General features: G+C 43.3%; 1 protein-coding gene across 1 annotated transcript in view; it reads left to right on the top strand.

Annotated features, from left to right (window-relative positions):
- Positions 1 to 20,851, top strand: part of LOC311516746 (uncharacterized protein) — a gene marked incomplete at its 5' end in the record, with an annotated part of 31,237 nt that overhangs the window by 8,362 nt on the left and 2,024 nt on the right. The gene's annotated exons all lie outside the window — the stretch shown is intronic.

Raw genomic sequence — 20,851 nt, 5'->3', positions numbered from 1 at the left:
GTTTCTGTGGGCTGTTGAATTGGGCCTTATTAAGAAAAGTTTAAATGTTTTGCCACACCCCATTTGAAGCTTTATATCCCCAGTGCCTTGTTCTTAACAGACTGAATTGCAGAAACTTCTCTGTAAACAGGATGAAACAATAGCAGCCAAGGTATGATCCCCCACCACAGTGAATAGGGACCTCAAAGCCTATTACCATTTAAATGATGGCATTGTTAAACTGAGTAGTTTCAAGATTAAATCGTTAACTAGATTAAGAAAACCATGTTATTTGTTGAGTGTCTCACCTTTAGCAACCAAAATACAATAATGTTCCATTTTCTTTTTGAAATGCACTTAGTGCAGTTTCAAAGTTGCTTGCAGTTGTAGATTCAGTGGAGTACTCACAAAACAGGTTTAAAAGCAGACACTCTAACAGGATGTGACATACCCTCTTTCTGCAGAACAGTGCATGAAACATCCCTGTAGTTTTCTAACAACTTTAAAAAAAAAAAAGGGTGCTTGAGCTTAATAATTCAACGGCTCTCTTAAAAAAAAAAAAGTATTATTGAGTTTGAATTCAACCTGAAAGTTTTAAGAAAGTTGCAGGATTATTCTGCTTTTATCTTATTCATAATTACTTCAGTGAACTTTTGCTTATCAGTGCTGAAAAGATGTGTTAGAACCAGTCTGACAACTTTTTCATAACACCATGTGCTAGAGGGCCTTGAGAAAACAGTTTTGAAACAATATCAGTGCAGAACCTGAACATTGAAACTGAACACGTTGAACATGAAGAATGTTCATTAAACACATTTCCCTGATTTTGGTAGTGTTCAAACAAAAGTCAGGTGTTTAATAACCCCCCTTCCAATGAGATGCTTCATAAGGAGCTCAAAGGATTTGCAAGTAAGAACATGGTGGGTTTAAAACCTCTACATGTTATACATTTTTTCAAAACTTTAGCCTTGAATTTACTAGATCCCATTTAAAAAAGACTTATAAAAGTTTTCATTGCCCTCCTAGCTCCTCTTACCTTAACACACTGTATTATACACTGTACACTTCAGACAACACCCAAATGAGAGGCTGAGCAGTGACTGGATCCTGGGAGATGTAGTTTTTTGGCATTTAACCAGAAACAGTCATTATAGTACAATCCTATTTTCTCTGAATTCCTGTTAACTAACTCAGTTAAGAGAAATTTGGTTTCATCCCCCAAGGCTATGCTGTTCTCCAGGCACTCCCACCCAAGCCCAGAGAGCCATGAAGAGAATTCCAGCCAGATCTACAAATCTACATGCTTTAAAGGGACTGTGAGAGTACCCCTCTAAAGCCACCTGGCAATGTTTGCTTTGCAGGCTGGGTTAGGGGTGGAGGGACCTGGATCAGACCTTTTCAAAGCATGCTAACCCCCTATTATTCCAGACCCCTTTCCCCCCAACTCCCAGATTTCTTTCCATGTTAAGGCCCTGATTTTCAAAATGCTTGGCAACTTCAGCTCAAGTCACTGGAAGATGAGAGTGCCTAGCACCTCTGAAAATCAGATCCTCACTAACAAACAAAACAAAGATCACTGTTTCACATTAGACATAAGGAAGAGGATGCTGATTTAGCTGGAAGCATTGCAGACCTGACCAAGAATAAGAGGACAACAAAAATTTTACTAAGGCAATCTGGCTCAACAGACGTGCCCTTTTTATGGTGTATCCTAATCTCACTTTCCTGCTTTTTTTCTCATCTTCCTTATTTCCCTGCTTCTCCAGCAGAATAAGAATTTAATATTCCCAGGCCAGTAGTGGATGAGGAGCCACTCTCTGAATGCTGCTACAGTAGGGCTGTAGCATCCATGCCTCGCTCCTTGGGTGGCTTTGATTGATGGATCCATGGAGTGGCAGAGCTGCTGAAACATCTCCCTGGTTCCTGCCCCCTCCACAGAGATGAACTTTGCAGTACAGAAAGCACACATCACCAGTAGGTTCCCCAAATTATTCTTCTGCACAGCAACCCACACTGGTTCCAGTGGGTCTGGGGCCTCCTCAAAAAAGAGGAAGGGGCAGGAATAACCACGACCAGCTTGGCTTAACAGAGAAATCTTCTGTGAATTTAAACACAAAAAGGAAGCTTACAAGAATTGGAAACTTGGACAGATGACTAGGGAGGAGTCTAAAAATATTGCTCAAGCATGCAGGGGTGTAATCAGGAAGGTCAAAACACAATGGGAGTTGCAGCTAGCAAGGGATGTGAAGGGTAACAAGAAGGGTTTCTACAAGTATGTTAGCAACAAGAAGGTGGTGAGGGAAAGTGTTGGCCCCTTACTGACTGAGGGAGGCAACCTAGTGACAGAGGATGTGGAAAAAGCTGAAGTACTCAATGCTTTTTTTGCCTCAGTCTTCACAGACAAAGTCAGCTCCCAGACTACTGCACTGGACAGCACAGTATAGGGAGGAGGTGAGCAGCCATCAGTGGTGAAAGAACAGGTTGAGGACTACTTAGAAAAGCTGGATATGCACAAGTCCATGGGGCCGGATGCAATGCATCTGAGGATGCTGAGGGAGTTGGGTGATGAGATTGCAGAGCCACTGGCCATTATTTTTGAAAACCCGTGGCAATCGGGGGAGGTCCCGGACAATTGGAAAAAGGCAAATATAGTGCCCATCTTTAAAAAAGGGAAGGAGAATCCGGGGAACTACAAACTGGTCAGCCTCACCTCTGGCCCTGGAAAAATCATGGAGCAGGTCCTCAAGGAATCCATTTTGAAGCACTTGGAGGAGAGGAGGGTGATCAGGAACAGTCAACATGGATACACCAAGGGCAAGTCATGCCTGACCAACCTGATTGCCTTCTATGATAAGATAACTGACTCTGTGGATATGGGGAAAGTGGTGGACATGATATACCTTGACTTTAGCGAAGCTTTTGATATGGTCTCCCACAGTATTCTTGCCAGCAAGTTAAAGAAGTATGTATTGGATGAATGGACTATAAGGTGGATAGAAAGGTGGCTAGATCGTCAGGCTCAATGGGTAGTGATCAATGTCTCAATGTCTATTTGGCAGCCGGTATCAAGTGGAGTGCCCCAGAGGTCGGTCCTGGGCCCAGTTTTGTTCAACATGATGGTATGGATTGCATCCTCAGCAAGTTTGCGGATGACACTAAGCTGGTGGAGAGGTAGATGTGCTGGAGGGTAGGGATAGGGTCCAGAGTGACCTAGACAAATTGGAGGATTGGGCCAAAAGAAATCTGATGAGGTTCAACAAGGACAAGTGCAGAGTCTGGCACTTAGGATGGAAGAATCTCATGCACTGCTACAGGCTGGGGACCAACTGGCTAAGCAGCAGTTCTGCAGAAAAGGACCTGGGGATTACAGTGGACGAGAAGCTGGATATAAGTCAACGGTGTGCCCTTATTGCCAAGAAGGCTCATGGTATATTGGGCTGCATTAGTAGGAGTATTGCCAGCAGATCAAGGGAAGTGATTATTCCACTCTATTCGGCACTGGAGTATTGTGTCCAGTTTTGGACCCCCTACTACACAAAGGGTATGGACAAATTGGAGAGAGTCCAGCGGAGGGCAATGAAAATGATTAGGGGGTTGGGGCACATGACCTGTGAGGAGAGGCTGAGGGAACTGGGGTTATTTAGTCTGCAGAAGAGAAGAATGAGGGGGGATTTGAAAACAGCCTTCAACTACCTGAAGGGGGTTCCAAAGAGAATGGAGCTAGACTGTTCTCAGTGGTGGCAGATGATAGAACAAGGAGTTAATGGTCTCAAGTTGCTGTGGGGGAGGTCTAAGTTGATATTAAGAAAAACTTTTTCACTAGGAGGGTGGTGAAGCACTGGAATGGGTTACCTAGGGAGGTGGTGGAATTTCCTTCCTTAGAGGTTTTTAAGGCCTGGCTTGACAAAGCTCTGGCTGGGATGATTTAGTTGGGGTTTGTCCTACTTTGAGCAGGGGGTTGGACTAGATGACCTCCTGAGGTCTCTTCCAACCCTAATCTTCTATGATTCTACTCTGGCCAAGAAAAAGCAAGTTAAAAAAAATCTGTCTGTTTCAACCCTCCTACTTTGCTTGCTTCTACAGAGGCAGATTTATTGGGGCCCCACTGGGCACAAAGAACATGTGGGCCCACCACCACACCTTCACCATGGGACCCCGCCTCCTGCTCCTCCTCTTCCCTCCAAGGCTCTGCTCCCGGCCAGGCTGGAAGCCAGAGCTGGGCATTGGTAAGAGCCACCCAGGGAGCCCAGGCTGCTGTGGGGAGCCTTGAACCCTCCGCCCGCAGCACACCCCAGGTTGCAGGAACGTGGGCCAGGGGCTTCTCTTGAGCAGTTGGAGGGTCCAGGGCTCCCCACAGTGACAAAGACTCCCTGGGCAACTCTTACCATAGCCTGGCAATGGCTTCTGGCCTGGCCGGGGTGGGACCTTGTGGGGAAGAAGAGGAGCAAGGGGTGGGGCCACAGTTCCAGCACCAGTGGCTCTCCTACTTCTACACAGGTTCCAGTGCTCCTGTGGGGGCCCCCTAATTGGCCAGGGCCCCTGGGCGTGAGCCCTTGGTCCTGTGCATTAATCCACCACTGCTTCCACTGTATCCTTCAGCCCACATCTCCTCTCTAGGAAACTGTCAACCCCTTCTTCACACCTATTTATAAATTGTTTGGATGACCACAGTTGACAATTATTGTGTGATGGACCCAAGAACAGTATATTATTATTTATTATTGGCATTTGGCAGGTGCCATTACATAACATTAGGAAAGGAGGAATTCCTTCTAGAAATGGAGCTCTCTCATTAAATCCCCTTAATTTTACCACATTGTCAAACCCATATTCTGTGTCTCTACTTTCTTTCACCTGCAGAAACAGTAACATGCTATGAAAACTGCAAGACTCAGATTAGTCTCTGGCTGGTTTATACTTAAAGTTAGACCAGTAAAAGCCCAAGCTTGCAAGGCTATGCAGTTACACTGGTATAAAAGTATCTTAGACGAGTATAACTGCATTCATGGTGTAACTATAGGCATGTCTACACTTAGAGCTAGGGGTGGGATTTGCAGCTCAAGGAGACATATTTGCACTAGCTCTCATCAAGCAAGCGCACTAAAATACAGCCTAGCTGCAGTGGCATGAGGGGCTAGCTGCCTCAGAAATGTGTTATGTCTTGGAGGCGTACATTCTCAGGCGGCTAGCCCCTCCTGCCACTCACCCTGCCACAGCTCTGTTTTTAGCACACTTTCAGCATTTAGATACATCAGCCTGTCTGCCCCGTTCTCATATTGGTAAACCCAGTCCACATATACATGCCTAACTTGACATCCAGGTTGCTTCTTGAGAAACTCATTGTGATTTTTCAGTGTAAATCCCTCTGTGAAATCCATTTCACTGTTCATGGCTCTTTTACAAAAAAAAATTGGCTGATACTAGAGCCAGTTTTCATTAATCAGGTATCTGAAATTTCCTAATTTGTAGCCTCCTTTTGGCTAAAGGTAACATAAAATGGATATGCACATTCCATAATTTTAGAAGTATATACTGAATGCCCTCCCAGCAGGCTAAGAGGTACCTGCTGCACATTATTCATTTAAAACTTACCCTCCTTAGACTGACACTGATTTTTAAGATCCTGTGGTGGCCAGCCTCATTCCGGATCACATTTCCTGCTCCCACAGATGCCCTGGCATGCCCTATGCTAGTGACACCACAGAACCTCATGACAGCATAGTGCTTGTGCCTAAAGGGGTCAGGTAAATACTTGGTTGGATTTTGGTTTGCAAGGTCACTTTAAATCTCAAATGGTATAAAATACCAATATTAAAATTAAGCTCTGCAGAATCAATGTGCAATGCTGAGGAGGAGCCGGTGGTCGGGATACATGTAGATACCAATGACATAGGGAAAGGTAGGAGAGATGTCCAGGAGGCTGAATTTAGGCTGCTAAGTAAGAGAGTAAAGTCCAGGACTTCCATAGTAGCATTCTTTGAAATGCTTTCAGTTCCACATGCAGGGCCAGTTAGACAGGCAGAACTGCATGGTCTCAATGTGTGGTGCTGGGAGGAAGGATTTAAGTTTATTAGGAACTGTGGGGAACCTTCTGGGAAAGGAGAAGCCTGTACAGGAAGGATGGGCTCTACCTAAACCAAAAATGGAACCAGGTTGCTGGCATGTACAATTAAAAAGGTCGCAAAGGAGTTTTTAAACTCAGGGTTGGGAGGAAGCCGACAGGTGCGGAGGACCACACATTTCAGACAGGCACATCCCTTTGGGGAGGATTTGTTAAAGGGGATACTCTAGTAAAGAGGAGATGACAGATGTTGATAAAGTACAGGTAGGAGCTGAAGAGAAAAAGTCAAATGAAAAAGAGTCCCATTCAATTACATCAGATGACAGCAGACAACTAAGTATTGACAAATTTTAAGAGTGCAAAAAATGTAAACACTTGTTTGGTTGTACTTGAGTGCCTGCTATTAAATGAGAATATTGCTATATTAGGCATCACAGAAACTTGGACACAGTAATACCCGGATACAAAATATATAAGAATGACAGAATAGATCACATATAAGAATGACAGAGTAGTTGTGCAGGAGGTCAGACTAGATGATCATAATGGTCCCTTCTGACCTTAGTATCTATGAATCTATGGTGGGGGAGTAGTACTATATGTGAAAGAAAGCATAGAGTCAAATATAGTAAAAATCTTAAATGAATCAAATTTCTGTGGATAGAAATACTTTGCTTAATAATAAGAGTATAGCAGTAGGAATATACTACCAACCACCTGACCAGGATAGCAATGGAGACTGTGAAATGCTCAGGGAGATCAGAGAAGATACAAGAACAGAAAACACGATAATAATGGGGGATTTCAACTGTCCCCGTATTGACTGGGAACATGTCACCTCAGGATGGGATGCAGAGATAAAATTTCTAGACACCATTAATGACTGCTTTGTGGATCAGCTAGTCCTGGAACCTTCAAGGAGAGAGGCTATTCCCAGTTTAGTCCTGGCACACAGCATCTGGTCTAAGAGGTACATATAGCTGAACCGCTCAGTGATAGTGACCATAATTTAATTAAATTTAACATCCTTGCAGAGGGGAAAACACCAAAGTAACCCACCACATTAGCATTTAACTTCAAAACGGGGAATTACCCAAAAATGAGGAAGTTAGGTAAACAGAAATTTAAAAAAACAGTCACAAGAGTGAAATGCCTGCAAGCTGTGTGGAAACTTTTAAAAAACATCATAAGAGAGGCTCAAACTATATGTATACCCCAAATATAAGTGCGGCCACTGGAAAATTGAGGTGCTAAAGGAACACTCAAAGAAGAAACGGCCATTGTGGAGAAGCTAAATTAATTCTTTGCATAAATCTTCACTGCAGAGAATGTGAGGGAGATTCTCCTACCTGAGTCATTCGTTTTAGGTGACAAATCTCAAGAACTGTCCCAGATTGAAGTGTCAGTAGAGGAAGTTTTGGAACAAACTGATAAGTTAAACAGTGATAAGTCACCAGGACCAAATGGTATTCACTCAAGAGTTCTGAAGGAACTCATATATGAAATTGCATAACTACTAACTGTGACATGGAACCTATCACTAAACCAGCCTCTGTACCAGATGACAGCTAATGTAACACCAAATTTTTTAAAAGTTTCCAGCGGCGATCCTGGCAATTACAGGTCAGTAAGCCTAACTTCAGTACCAGCCAAACTGGTTAAAACTATAATAAAGAATCGAATTATCAGACACATATATTAACATGAGATGTTGGCAAAGAGTACACTGCTTTTGTCAAGGGAAATCATGCTGTTAGAATTCTTTGAGGGGTCAAGAAACGTGGACACAGGTGATCCAGTGGATATAGTGTACTTGGACTTTCAGAAACCCTTTGACAAAGGCTCTTAAGCAAAGTAGGCACAGGCAGCGATGGGATAAGAGGGAAGGTCCTCTCATGAATCAACAACTGGTTAAAATATAAACAAAGGGTTGAAATAAATGGTCAGTTATGAAGACCAAAAGTATAATGGAGTTCAAAAAAGAACTAGATAAGTTCATGGAGAATAGGTCCATCAGTGGCTATTAGTCAAGATGATCAGGGATGGAATCTCTGGGTGTCCCTAAGCTTCAGAAGCTGGGACTGGACGAGAGGGGATGGATCACTTGATAATTGTCCTGTTCTGTACATTCCCTCACAAAGCATCTGACACCAGCCATTATTGGAAGACAGGATACTGGCCTAGATGGACCATTGGTCTGACCCAGTATGACCATTCTTATGTTCTTAACAACACACTGTTGTAAGAAGACAACACTGGCCTTTCTGTGTATTGGCCAGTTTGCTCTATGGATGAGACGTTACTAACATAGTGCATCTTGGGTCATCATTCAGAGTGGAGATTTCCATAGTGGGATCCTGGAACAAAAACCAAACCCCGTAAGTTTTAAGTTAATAATCTATAGACTTTTCTGTTATTCAGAAGCATTCAGCTGACATTTTGCTAACGTTGTAGGATTTCTTTTTAAACCATTTGCAGGTCACCTTTACAACTCATGAATGTGTTATCTGGTATGTTTACTACCCAGTCTTTTTAACATTGTTGTGTGCACACTGACTTCTGCTCACCATACCAGGAAAGAGGATTCCTGTCATAGATAGCTGATTCCATCCTCTTCTTTTTGCATAAAGGCAATAGCAAATAGCCTGTTTTACAGATAATTTAATTATCCTGTCTCCAAATCCCTAACGTGTTCTGTCTCCTGTGAAATAGAATTGAAGAAAAAATTAATCAAATATATATTTAAAAATGATGTTTTTAAAAGATTTATCTATGTATTCTTTAAACTTGCGTCATTCTTCTTTGATGGGTTTCTCAAACCATCGCATCAGATTACTTGTATCTTTAAAAGCCTTCTCTTTATTGTTTATACTACTCTTTACATCCTGGCTTAAGCACATTGGCCTCTATAAGCCTTCCCCACCATTTAGGCTTAACTGGGAGGAATTTAACATGTTTTCTTTGTAATTGTTTCTCAAATATTTCCCTCTTCTCTGCGGCAGATTTCACAAACTATATAGTATTCTAAACAAAATTCCTTATGGTATTATCACATTTAATCAAAGTCAGCCTTCCTGGAGTTATAAGGAGAGTAGGTAATTTTATTATTAACATTTGTCATTATACAGTCTAAGATAGCAATAATCAAATCTCTCAATTCAGGGCATCAACTAATCACTGCAAGGGTCTGGAAGGATTTTTCCCTCCCTTATTTACCTGTGATTGCACAGTTGGTTATATGTATTAAGACATGAATTTTCAAGTTTGGGTGACTATAGTTAGGCATCTAGCTCTCATTTAGGTGTGTAAATAAGTGACTTGATTTTCAGAGGTACTTGGCACCCACTGGAATAATGCAACTGCTCAACACCTCTGCAAATCAAGCCACTTTTTAGGTGTCTAACAAATAGGGAGTTGTGCGCCTCACTACCAACACCTAAACTGGAAAATCTTGGCCTGCTTTTCTTCTTTTCTATTAGAGGTATAGGCCACTACCAGAAGCAGGCTGTCTGACTTGACAACAGACCAATTGTTCAGACTCGTATGGCAAATCCTGTATGTGTGCTTTCTCCAGTAAATTTTGCCATTTGAGTAGTCTGATTAAGAACTATGGTTTCTAAACTCTATGCAGGGATGGCCAAATTTACTGAGCCTATGAGCTGCATATGACAATCTTCAGAAGTTTGAGAGCTGGGGCACACCTGCCAGAGCTCGTGGCTTCAGCCTCATGGGAAACACCTCCTGGGGCTCAGGGCTTCAGCCCTGCTCCTGCTGAAGCCCCGAGCCCTGGCAGTGTGCCCTGTGGGGCTAAAGCCCTGAGACCCCCCCCCCGCACTGGGCAGAAGCCCCTACTCCACCACCCTGCTGTAAGGCAGAGGTCCCGAGCTCCCTCTCCCCAAGTCTGGCAGGTGGAAAAGGGGGGGAAGGGAGAGGCTCCGCGAGCCGCACTTTAACTGTGAAAGAGCCATATATGGCTCATGAGCCAGTTTGGCCACCCCTGGTGTATGGTCTGTCTTTCAACTTATTTATCGTACTTGTCTCATTTCCTAGCATTCCAGAAAAGCCACAGTGTTCTAACCTTTTACATTTTGGGAGAAAATTGTCACTTCACTATTCATGAACATGAGTTGTATCCTTATATCATGCTGTACTGATCCCCAAAGATATGTTAGGACCCTTTAATTTTGTGAAGTTCCCTTCATTCAGAACTGTCCCGAGATAACCAGGATGGGTGACAACCATAAGCCTTTTGACACCATAGATATACACACAAAGATTGTTTTGTAAAGATAGTTTTTACTGTGTTATCACTGTTACTAGCTGAATAATTACAGTCTCCAAGGATCAAAGTTCTAGCCTAAAATAAAAATGATGATGAAAAAAGTGACAAGATGCTACACATTTCCAAGTTTATTAGGAAAAAAGGCTTGATTTAATAACGTAGCTTTGAGAAATAGTATGTGGCAGTGTAATTAAAGACCTTGGCTCCAATTTACCACCAAGTCTGAACTATGCTTAAATATAGTGTAGAGGAGTGGCCACAGGGAGCCAGTTGTGGCTCCCTAATTCAGACCCAGGCAATTGTAGTACAAGTTAGAGCCGTTACCTTTAGCAAATCCTTGTATATTAAACTCCCCATCATTTCCCAGCTATGGCCATATTTTAATAATATCTTACTTATAGAAAGCATGTGGCTCCAGTTCAGCAGACTTTGGGCATGTCTACACTACAGCCACTGTAGTGGATCAGCTATGTTGCTGAAGCTGTGCCACCAGAGTGTAGGCACGTCACACATCGATGGAAGGGGTTTTTCCTTTGCTGTAGTTAATCCACCTCTTTGAGAAGCAATAGGCTGGCTGACAGAATTCTTCCACAACCTAAACCACAACCTGCACCAGGGGTTAGGTTGACCCCACTATGACATTTTTCACAGTTCTGAGCGACACAGCTAGGTTGATCTAATTTATAAGTGTAGGCCAGGCCCTTTATTGCATATGCTTCTATCATTTGTGTACAAGTAATTTTGCTTTTCTCCTTTTTGTTTTACCCTCTTACCTGTTGCTGTCATCGCTAGCCTAAAAACTGACTTTCCTTAGCAAAGACTGCAAATCAGGGTGAATTAGAGTCATAGAATATCAGGGTTGGAAGGGACCTCAGGAGGTCATCTAGTCCAACCCCCTGCTCAAAGCAGGACCAATCCCCAGTTTTTGCCCCAGATCACTAAATGGCCCCCTCAAGGATTGAACTAACAACCCTGGGTTTAGCAGGCCAATGCTCAAACCACTGAGCTATCCATTGTGTCAAACTGGGTGGTGGATCTGTGGGTTGGTTTGTTTTGTAAACAGTTGTTTTATTGAAACAAGCTATGCTTTGAAAACAGTAGGCTGGAGTTTACACAGGTCTTTTGAGGTAAATAAATTGCAATTACAGGAAGAGCCACAACTCCATTTTCATATCACTTAGCAAACTATACACGACCTAACACTGTATTACATATCTCTGTGACTTATGGCATCACCAGAATAAATACCAGAACAAGACTAAACGTGAAAAGAAAAGTAAAAGAACCGGCGGTAGGATAGCAATCTACATTGCATCTCCTTGTTAGCTTAGGGCATGGCTACACATGCAGATGTAGAGCGCTGTTAATTAAACCAGCCCTCAGAGACCGCAGCAGGGAAAGTGCTGCCATGTGTTCACACTGTCAGGTGCAAGCGCAGTGGCGTGGCCACATTTGCGGCACTTGCAGCGGCATTGGAGCGGTGCATTGTGGGCAGCTATCCCACACAGCACCTCTTCCCATTCTGGCACTGTGGCTTGTGGGAAGGGGGAGGGAGGCTGCAGGGCATCCTGGGTCCTGTCCCAATGCCCCGTGATGCATTGTTTCGCACCCCAGCAATCCCTGTGCTTCTGTCCACACTTGGCCCCATCTTTCAACAGTTTCTGTACTGCGCGCTCTGGTCTTCCCTTTTGGTCTGCAGGAATGGAGCCCGAACTTGTAAGGTATCGACGATGATATCGACTTGCATAACGCATATGACACAAGATTGCTTCTGGCATTCACAGACGTGCTCACCACAGTGAAACGCTGCTTTTGGGCTCGGGAAACAAGCACTGAGTGGTGGGATCACATCGTCATGCAAGTCTGGGATGAGGAGCAGTGGCTGGAAAACTTTCGGATGAGAACAGCCACTTTCAGGGGACTGTGTGCTGAGCTCACCCCCAGCCCTGCGGCGCAAGGACATGAGATTGAGAGCTGCCCTGACAGTGGAGAAGCAGGTGGCTATTGCAATCTGGAAGCTGGCAACTCCAGACAGTTACCGATCGGTCGCTAACCAGTTTGGAGTGGGGAAGTCGACCACTGGAATTGTGTTGATGTAAGTTTGCAGGGCCATTAATCGCATCCTGCTCAGAAGAACCATGACTCTGGGCAATGTGCGTGACATTGTGGATGGCTTTGCACAAATGGGTTTCCCTAACTGTGGAGGGGTGATAGATGGGACGCATTTTCCAATTCTGTACTTCAGGCTGGCTAAAATGCAAGGTGATGGGGTAAGGGTCCTACTTTTCAGGGCTGGGTGATGAAGCTAAAGGTGTTGGAGGCAGCTGGTGGCGATAAGAAACCTGATGTTGGGGGAGGTGGGTTGGCAGTGACATGGGGGCACAAGGGAAAGAGTTTTGAGACAAGGGCTGCGTGGGGGGGAAGAGAGGGGGAGGCGGATCTGCTTCCTCTGAAGTGCTATGAGCACCTGCATCGAGTCCACTTGGTGCTCCATAATGCTTAGGAGCTGCTCCGTGCTTTGGTGCTGGCGATCCGTATTCTGCTGGCGGAGCCTCCTTTCAGTCTCCCGCCACTCCTGTACTTTTTGATTTTCAGTAAGGGACTGCTTCATGACTTCATGCAAAAGGTCCTTGCTTCTTCGTGGACACTTCCTGATTCTTTGCAGCCTTTCAGCCATTGATAACAAGGACTGCTGGGATCTCAAGGTTGCATCTGTAAAGCCAAAATGCAACACTTAACAGAGGCAGCATTGTTCACACTAGACAGAGCAATGATTCGGCCAAACTTAAAGACAAGCACAGTGCACACAATACCAGAAAGTGCCTGTCCCAAAGCGAGCACACACTACCCACAAGAGCCCTGAAATGGTGAGTAAGCACAGGGGCAAGGGGGACTGATTGTTTCAGGTCCGTACTGTCCCCTGGGGTTCTGTGCCTTGGGGAGAGCCAACAGCTGCAGGGGGCCCCTGTACCAAAAACTGTCCCCACGTTTTCCACAGGAGTTCATCCTGGAAGATATCTTGCTGCTGAGGGTCACCTGGGAAGCAAGGGAGGGTCTTCTACTACAGTGCGGCTTCTGTCCTGGCCCTTATGCTGCTTGCCTGTGTGCAGCAATGGTCCCCCCCCGGGCCGTCCTCTGGCTCTGCGCCCCTGTCCTCCTCAGCACCCTCGCTCCCACTTTCCTCCTCCTGCCTTGTTGAACTCTGGGCTGCTACGGCCTCTGAAGTGTCCATGGTGGTACTCGGAGTGGAGGTGGGGTCACCCCCAAGTATCGCGTCCAGCTCTTCATAGAAATGGCGGGTCGCAGCGGCAGCACCGGAGCAGTGGTATGCCTCACAGGCTTTGCGGTAGGCATTCCACAGCTCCTTCACTTTAACCCTGCAATGCAGTGCGTCCCAGTCATAGCCCCTTTCCATCATGTCCCTTGATATCTGCCCGAAGGTATCGTAATTCCTACTGCTGAAACGCAGCTGGGACTGGACAGCTTCCTCCCCCCAAACACTGATGAGGTCCAGTACCTCGCCATTGCTCCATACTGGGGATTGCCTGGCGTGTGGAGGCATGGTCACCTGGAAAGATTCGCTGAGAGCACTCCACACCTGGCTGAGCAAACAGGAAGGGGAATTTCAAAATTCCCAGAGAATTTAAAGGGCAAGTCTGATGGTTGTTCACCTGAGGGCAGGGCAATAGAGTTCAAAGTGATGAGCAGAGTGGCTAGAACAGGCATTGAGGGCCACTTCACGGAGGCCGATCAGAGTGCATTAATAGACCAGGGCGTCTACACTACCGCCGCGGTGCTCCAGCCGGGGCGCAGCAAGCTTTATGCTTCTTATGGAGGTGGATTACCAGGAGTATCCAGCTGCGGAGTCCGGGCGCGCTATGTGCCTTGCCAGTGTGGACACCTCAGAGCGCCCGGGGCTGATTTAATGCAGTCCAACTCACAAGTGTATCCAAGGCCTTAGCTGCTGCTTGCTCTACGTTTTCATGCTGTATTTAGTGTTTCTATTTTCTAGGTTTGGAGGATGTCAGCATCCTTTAATGGATGGTGTTTTTTTAACATGTGCATAACTCCCCAACAGGGACTAGGATGAATTCATCAAATTCATTTGTGTTCTAAATCAGGCTTTGCATCCAGGTCTCCAGAGGTAAAAGTTCTAATCCATGGTGCCATCAGGCTCATTAACAATCCCCTCCTCCTCCTCCATTGTCCCAGGTTGCCACCTTTATACCATTTCTTTCAGCACATATAATTACAATAGGGTCATTCTCAGTGCTTTTTGATTTTATATTTTATTTATAATAACTCCATAGAACTATAATGATAACTATGGAGATAATTTGTCACTAAAAGGAATTCTAAAGTTAATCTTCAACCACACAAAAGAGAAATGAGACAGAGAAACACAATAAAAAAGAAAAGGAGTACTTGTGGCACCTTAGAGACTAACAAATTTATTTGAGCATAAGCTTTCGTGAGCTACAGCATCCGATGAAGTGAGCTGTAGCTCATGAAAGCTTATGCTCAAATAAATTGGTTAGTCTCTAAGGTGCCACAAGTACTCCTTTTCTTATTGCGGATACAGGCTAACACGACTGCTACTCTGAAAAGTAACAAAATCAGTATCATTAATCAAGATCTCATGGGTCCACTCTTTGTTTGGGGGGACACACAAATAAAACGACCAACATAAACTGAATATGTATGTCAACAATTTTTTTGTGAAAAAAACATTTCTCTACTAAGTTGTCATCTAATTCAAAATCAGCTGTTGAGATGATTTCACAAACAAGGAGCCACAAAGGTTTATTTATCAGATCATAAAAGGTCCCAAAGAATTTTTTTTAAAATGATAGGATTTCAGATTTTTATTTTTTGAGATATTAGTCTTGAATTATTTCATCCTTGAATCTTTAAGCAACAGGTGCATGCAGTATTTAAACAGACCGATTCCGAGGTGGTGATTTGAAGTCTTGAGCAGTTTGTGCTCCATTATTTGAAAATATATGTTTAGAGTTCAAATTTCCATCTCTTTAATTGCACGCTATGTAGCATGTCAGGGAGCATCACACACAGGCGCATTTGGCAGCTATATTTTTTTCCAGTCTCATTTCAGACAGAGTACAGTCCCTTTTGACCAAAGAAGTAAATGAAAAAATGAATGATCAGTATAGCTCCAGATTCTGATTAGGAAGGCCACCAGTTCCTGTATAGTTTCATAGGGAGGATCCAAGATATAGACTGTCTTATCCATTGAGAAAGAAACTGAGGGGGATGAGGGAATGGACAAAATTTTGTATTCAGCATTATTTCCAGCTGTGAATTGTCAATTTCAAATTTACCTAATTCCTAACATCCACAGATTGTTAGTATTATAATTGTCTTTAAATTTCAAGTTTTCTTTCCCTGAAGGCATTTTATTTTTAAAATAAGAGTTCTAGAAACAGTCTGTAAACTCTGGAGACAAATTTGCCTATGGTGTAAACAGACACAAAACATGAGGGAAAGAGTGGTGGAACTCTCTTCATTGGGTGGTTCCCCTATTACTACTGAGGGTGAGGCCCACTGCTTTTCCTTTGCCATCATTCTTGGAAGTTCCTTTCCTCACCTCTCTAAGGCTTCCCTTGCCCCAAATCCTGTTAGCTGCTATCCCCTCCCCCCACTTTCATAGTCCCTACATTAGCTCCTGCTTTGAAGGCTGCTGCTTTGCTTTCTTGTTCTCTTGCCTTGAGGCTTCCTATCTGCTGTCATGACTGCTGCCTCACTTCCCATTTCTCCACTTCTCTTATGGTTGGTGGCCCCTATTTTCTGTTCTTTCTTCCTTCGTGGCTCCCTCTCAGCCTGCTTCCTCCATCTCTTCTGCTGGCTGCTGTGGCTGTCCTTCCCCACATCTCTAGCTGCTCACTTAGGGTATATCTATGCTGCAGTTAAACACCCAGGGCTGGCCTGTGCCAGCTGACTGGGGCTAAGAGGCTGTTTAATTGAGGTGTAGATGTTTGGGTTTGGGCTGCAGCCTGATCTCTGGAACCCTCCCACCTCATAGGGTCCTAGAGCCTGGGCTCCAGCCCGAGCCCAAACATCTACACTGCAATTAAACAGCCCCTTGGGTCAAGCCCCATGAACCCAAGTCAGCGGGCACGGGCCAGCTGTGGGTTTTTAACTGCAGTGCAGACATACCCTTAGAGCCTTGAGCTATAGATAGCTGTGTCATGACGTAAAGAAAAGAAAAATATAGGCCGCAAAAATCAGGATAAACTTCCTAACAGTGAGATCTGTCAGACTGTGAACCGGTCTCCAAGGGAAGTGGTTGAAGCTCCATAACTGACACCATTTAAAACTAAACCGAACAAAGCACTGGAGAAGCTAGAGATTGCATTAATAAATAAAGGAAACACTGACTTTGGAACAGAAGTTCTTCTAGCTCCCTTTATTAAAAATGGATAAATTTAGTTATGGAACCAAACTGCTCATTGAAACCCTATTCAACAGTTATTATTTTATTACTAGCTCTAGCCCCACTCCCCCAACCCCAAATAAAACAAAGTTGTCTACATCCCGATACTGCAAGGAACAATCTTGCAGCAGCCTCAGAGGATGAATAAAATGATACAAGTATTTTTCATCTCTCTAACCATCTATTATATCCAAGTGCACTGGGCAACTCATTAGCTGGATGTTTCTGGTTAAAGTCCGGTTCCTGTTCCCATTCACTTCAGTGGTGCTGGGATCATGCCTTAAATGGCTAGCAGTGAAACAGTTAATGTCAGCATGTAAATTGTCATTGCCAGGCTTCATAATCAACATCCCACTTAAGAAAATAGGGTCTGGCTAAACACACAGCTCTCTTATAGTTTGTCTTCCCTAGGAAATATAAATATTATTTTTACTAATCAGTTAGATATCATGATGTTGACCAGTATTGCCTGGTCAATACAGACAAGAACAAGTCATGTTCACTATCAAATCAACTAGTTGCAGGTAAGCCCTAACTTGGTTTATTTAAACATGATGACACTGCCTGGTGATGACAAGGTACATGGTGACAATTCAGAAGTATGAAAAGAAGCGGAAGTTATGGATTCACCCCATGCTGTACCGCCTTTTTCTGAATCTTATGTTGGTGATCAGGGAGATTGCTAGAGAATGTAAATGCCAAATATCTGTCATATAATTTTTCATATTACATTTTAAAAATCGATACTGGACATTGGGTAGGTTATACGTTTGAAAACTGTTAGGAAATTCATTATGTCTAAAGGGACATTGCCAGGTTCACTTTTTTAAAAAGTTATTAAAATTGTAATAATCCTATTCTAAGCCACTGTTGTTGGTTGTATAAAGTTATTCTTCTAAAGAGAACAGTAATAGTTAGATTTATGGATATATAACTTGCCCGGCTATCGCTTTGGCCATTCTTTATTAGTGTATCTGGGACACAGTGTCCAATAGTTTATTGGACATGTGGGTCTCAGAGATTGAGATACTCCAGAGAAGACTCAGGACCATTACCTCATTAGTCATTGTTACCTCTGTCCAGATATGCACTGTATAGACAGCTCTTTTCTTTTCTCTTTTTTTTCCTAGTTCTTCACATGATTAGCTATTGTACAGTCAGGGCTAGACACCTGGCCAAGTTCTGCTCAAGGCAGAACCTAAAATATAGATGGGGGGAAAGAGGACTTTATGCTGCTTTTACACTCTCCCAAAGTTGGGCTATTTCAGCCCCTCACAAATTAGAGCAGCCTCAGAGGTGCTTTAATTTGCACCTACCTCCAACAGGCCCCACGGGGCTGTTCTGGCAGCTAAGGATTGTTGGAGAACAACAGGACTTGGTCCTCACTCCCAGTATACCCTCCAGGTTCTGGGCTGTGAGGGGGGAAGTGGCGTAGAGCCAGCAACATGTCTTGAGTACTGCTAGAGGATTCCCTATGGAGGAATCCTCAGCTGTCCAGGTAGGTGTTTTAAGTCTGCTTTGTAGTGCTGGAATTGGTCAAAGGAGATGTAGTGAGGCCAAGGATATGGTTTTTAATATTAGATTTTTTTAAATGTTTTGTTTGTGTTATAACTAAAATACCATATGTTGATGATAACTTTCATATGATTTGCTGCTAATACTTTGTCAACTAAATGGAGGCAGTGTGGCCTAGTGGATAAAGCTAGGACTGGCTTGGAAGTAACTATACCCAGCTCTGCCACTGGTTTGCTGAGTGACCTTGGGCAAGTCACTTTGTATCTAAGTGCCTCAGATTCCCCATCTGTAAAATGCAGATAATGATACTTCCTTTGTAAAGTGCTTTGAGACTTGAAAAGTGCTAGATAAGACCTAAGTGCTGTTATTTAAATGGTATAGTTTGTATGACTCTGGTTCTCTGTTGCTGAAATTAAAAAGGCTTAATTTAAAAAAAATATTTTTAACAAAATATTTATTGAACTTTTCACCATGTATGCTGTCTGATTACTTTTTGCATTGTTCCCATCTTGGACAATGAACACACGTTAGTCAGTTCTACTTTTATTTCTAGTCAATGTAACTTAGACTAGAATACTGCAGCTATGCAAAAAACAGAGTGCATGTTTATTTGTTTTGGTTTTTTAAAAAAGACTTGGTTGAAATGTAAAGGAAATTCAAGGAAGCATTTCTCTTGGTCTTATATTTTATAAAAGCTTATTTCTGAAAATCTCAGTGGCTGGATTCTCTGATCCTTCAAGTTCACTTTGTGCTGTGTAACTATGCCATCTGACCCGTGCATGTTGGCAGGGTGGCAGGAGGGAGCATGGTGGAACCCAAAGTGCTCCAAGTCCTCTCTGGCATCAACTGCAGTAGCAGAAGCTAAAGTAGGCCCCCAGCTGCTCTAACTTCCAGTGAACCTGAGGCCAGATGGCCAAGGATCACTGCCTCTCTGTAGCTGCCCCATCCGCTACATTAGAATGCAGCTTGAAAGTATTGTAAAGTCAGGGCCAACATTTTGGACCAAACTTGGCTCAACACTTTTCATTTAATGTAGTAAAATAGTTCAAGCTGGTGTGAGGAATGATTTATTAAGAAGTGATATGACTCAAAGTGGTATGTTAAGGTTGAAAATACTAACATTTATGTGGCGAAGTAATTTCCAAGTTCTGTGGGCAAGTAGAGAATACTGATAATATCTAATCACAATAAAATTTCTGAGTTACTAGATAACCCTTATCTTCTTCTCTCAGTGCAAATGCTCATTGCAATCTCTTTGCTTCAAGACATCACCGCATCATTTAACTGTGGCCTTTATACAGTTACATATCCTGTTTTTCTGCTCTCTCTGAATAACTTGAATCAGCGTCTCTGATATTTAAACTGAGGGTGGGGCAAGTTGCCCTTCCACTGGGATGGGAACAACTGGCTCTCATATCACCAAGAGTAGCTGTGTCCCTGATGCTGGTAATCAAATTAATAATGTATGAAAGCCTGTAATAGATTTATAAAACACTTGTTTATATATTTGTGGAATAGTTCATTGTATCTAATGTTTGTTTGTAGAACCACGGATGTGCATGGTGCATTTTATATAGTGGGTAAAGACACTGTGCCTGCCTCTGAAGACCTTCCAGTCTGTGCTCAGTGTTGATGTCGTGCTTCATCAAAACTCAGCCATTTACCTGGAAGTCCACATGCATGGTCCAATATCAGAGGAGCCTGCATTTTGTGTTTTTTTTGTTTTGAAAGCATGAGGTAAAATGAGAGAGCTTGAAAAGTAAATTATTCTAATTTCTCTCACTTTTTGATCACTCAAAATCAGGTTCAATCTCTTGCCTCGATAAATACAGGCACTGTTGACTATTTCTGATTTGGTGATTAGATTTTTCGAGTTATTAGATAAGGTTTATGCAAACTGGTTAGTATGCTTTGGCCTATGCAGGTATTCTAATAACTGCATACAGAACTGATCAGAAAACAGATGTTGGGTTTTGTTTGTTTATGAAATTTTTAACAAAATGCCTCCCCCTTTTTTTTTTGTCAAAAAAATTCTAGGAATTTTTTGATCCACTGAATTTGCATAGGCTATATAGGCATTAAAATCCTCTCATTTCCTATGAGAGCATAATAATAGCTGCATGGTCCAAACCCATATCTAATCTAACATTGTGTTCTAGATTTCAGGGTCTTCTGGATTGGATACAGTTGTTCGGCTGTAAATATATTATTCTGTTTTGTCTATCCCCTCAAGAAACATTCCATCTTTCAGGGTTGATTATAGAGTCCACGATGTCTATAAAATTGAATAAGGATAGTACAGAGTTTTTATAGAGAAATGGTACAAGTCACCACATGAGACTATCATAGAGATATTGGTCTCAGGTGAGCCATTTAGAGGTTATACTCTCAGCACCAAGTAAGGGCTTGGCTACACTTGTGAGTTACCGCACAATAAAAGAGCCCTAGCTCACTACCCATCCACACTGGCAAGGCACTGGCAAGGCACGTAGAGCACTCTGTCTCCGCAGCTAGAGCGCTGCTGGTACTCCACCTCGGCGAGTGGAATAACATTTGCTGCGCC

Source organism: Lepidochelys olivacea, assembly GCF_965140295.1.
Source record: "Lepidochelys olivacea isolate rLepOli2 genome assembly, chromosome: 2".
Classification (NCBI taxonomy): Eukaryota; Metazoa; Chordata; order Testudines; family Cheloniidae; genus Lepidochelys; species Lepidochelys olivacea.
Note: the sequence above shows the minus strand (reverse complement) of the source record. Positions and strands in the feature narration are given on the sequence as shown.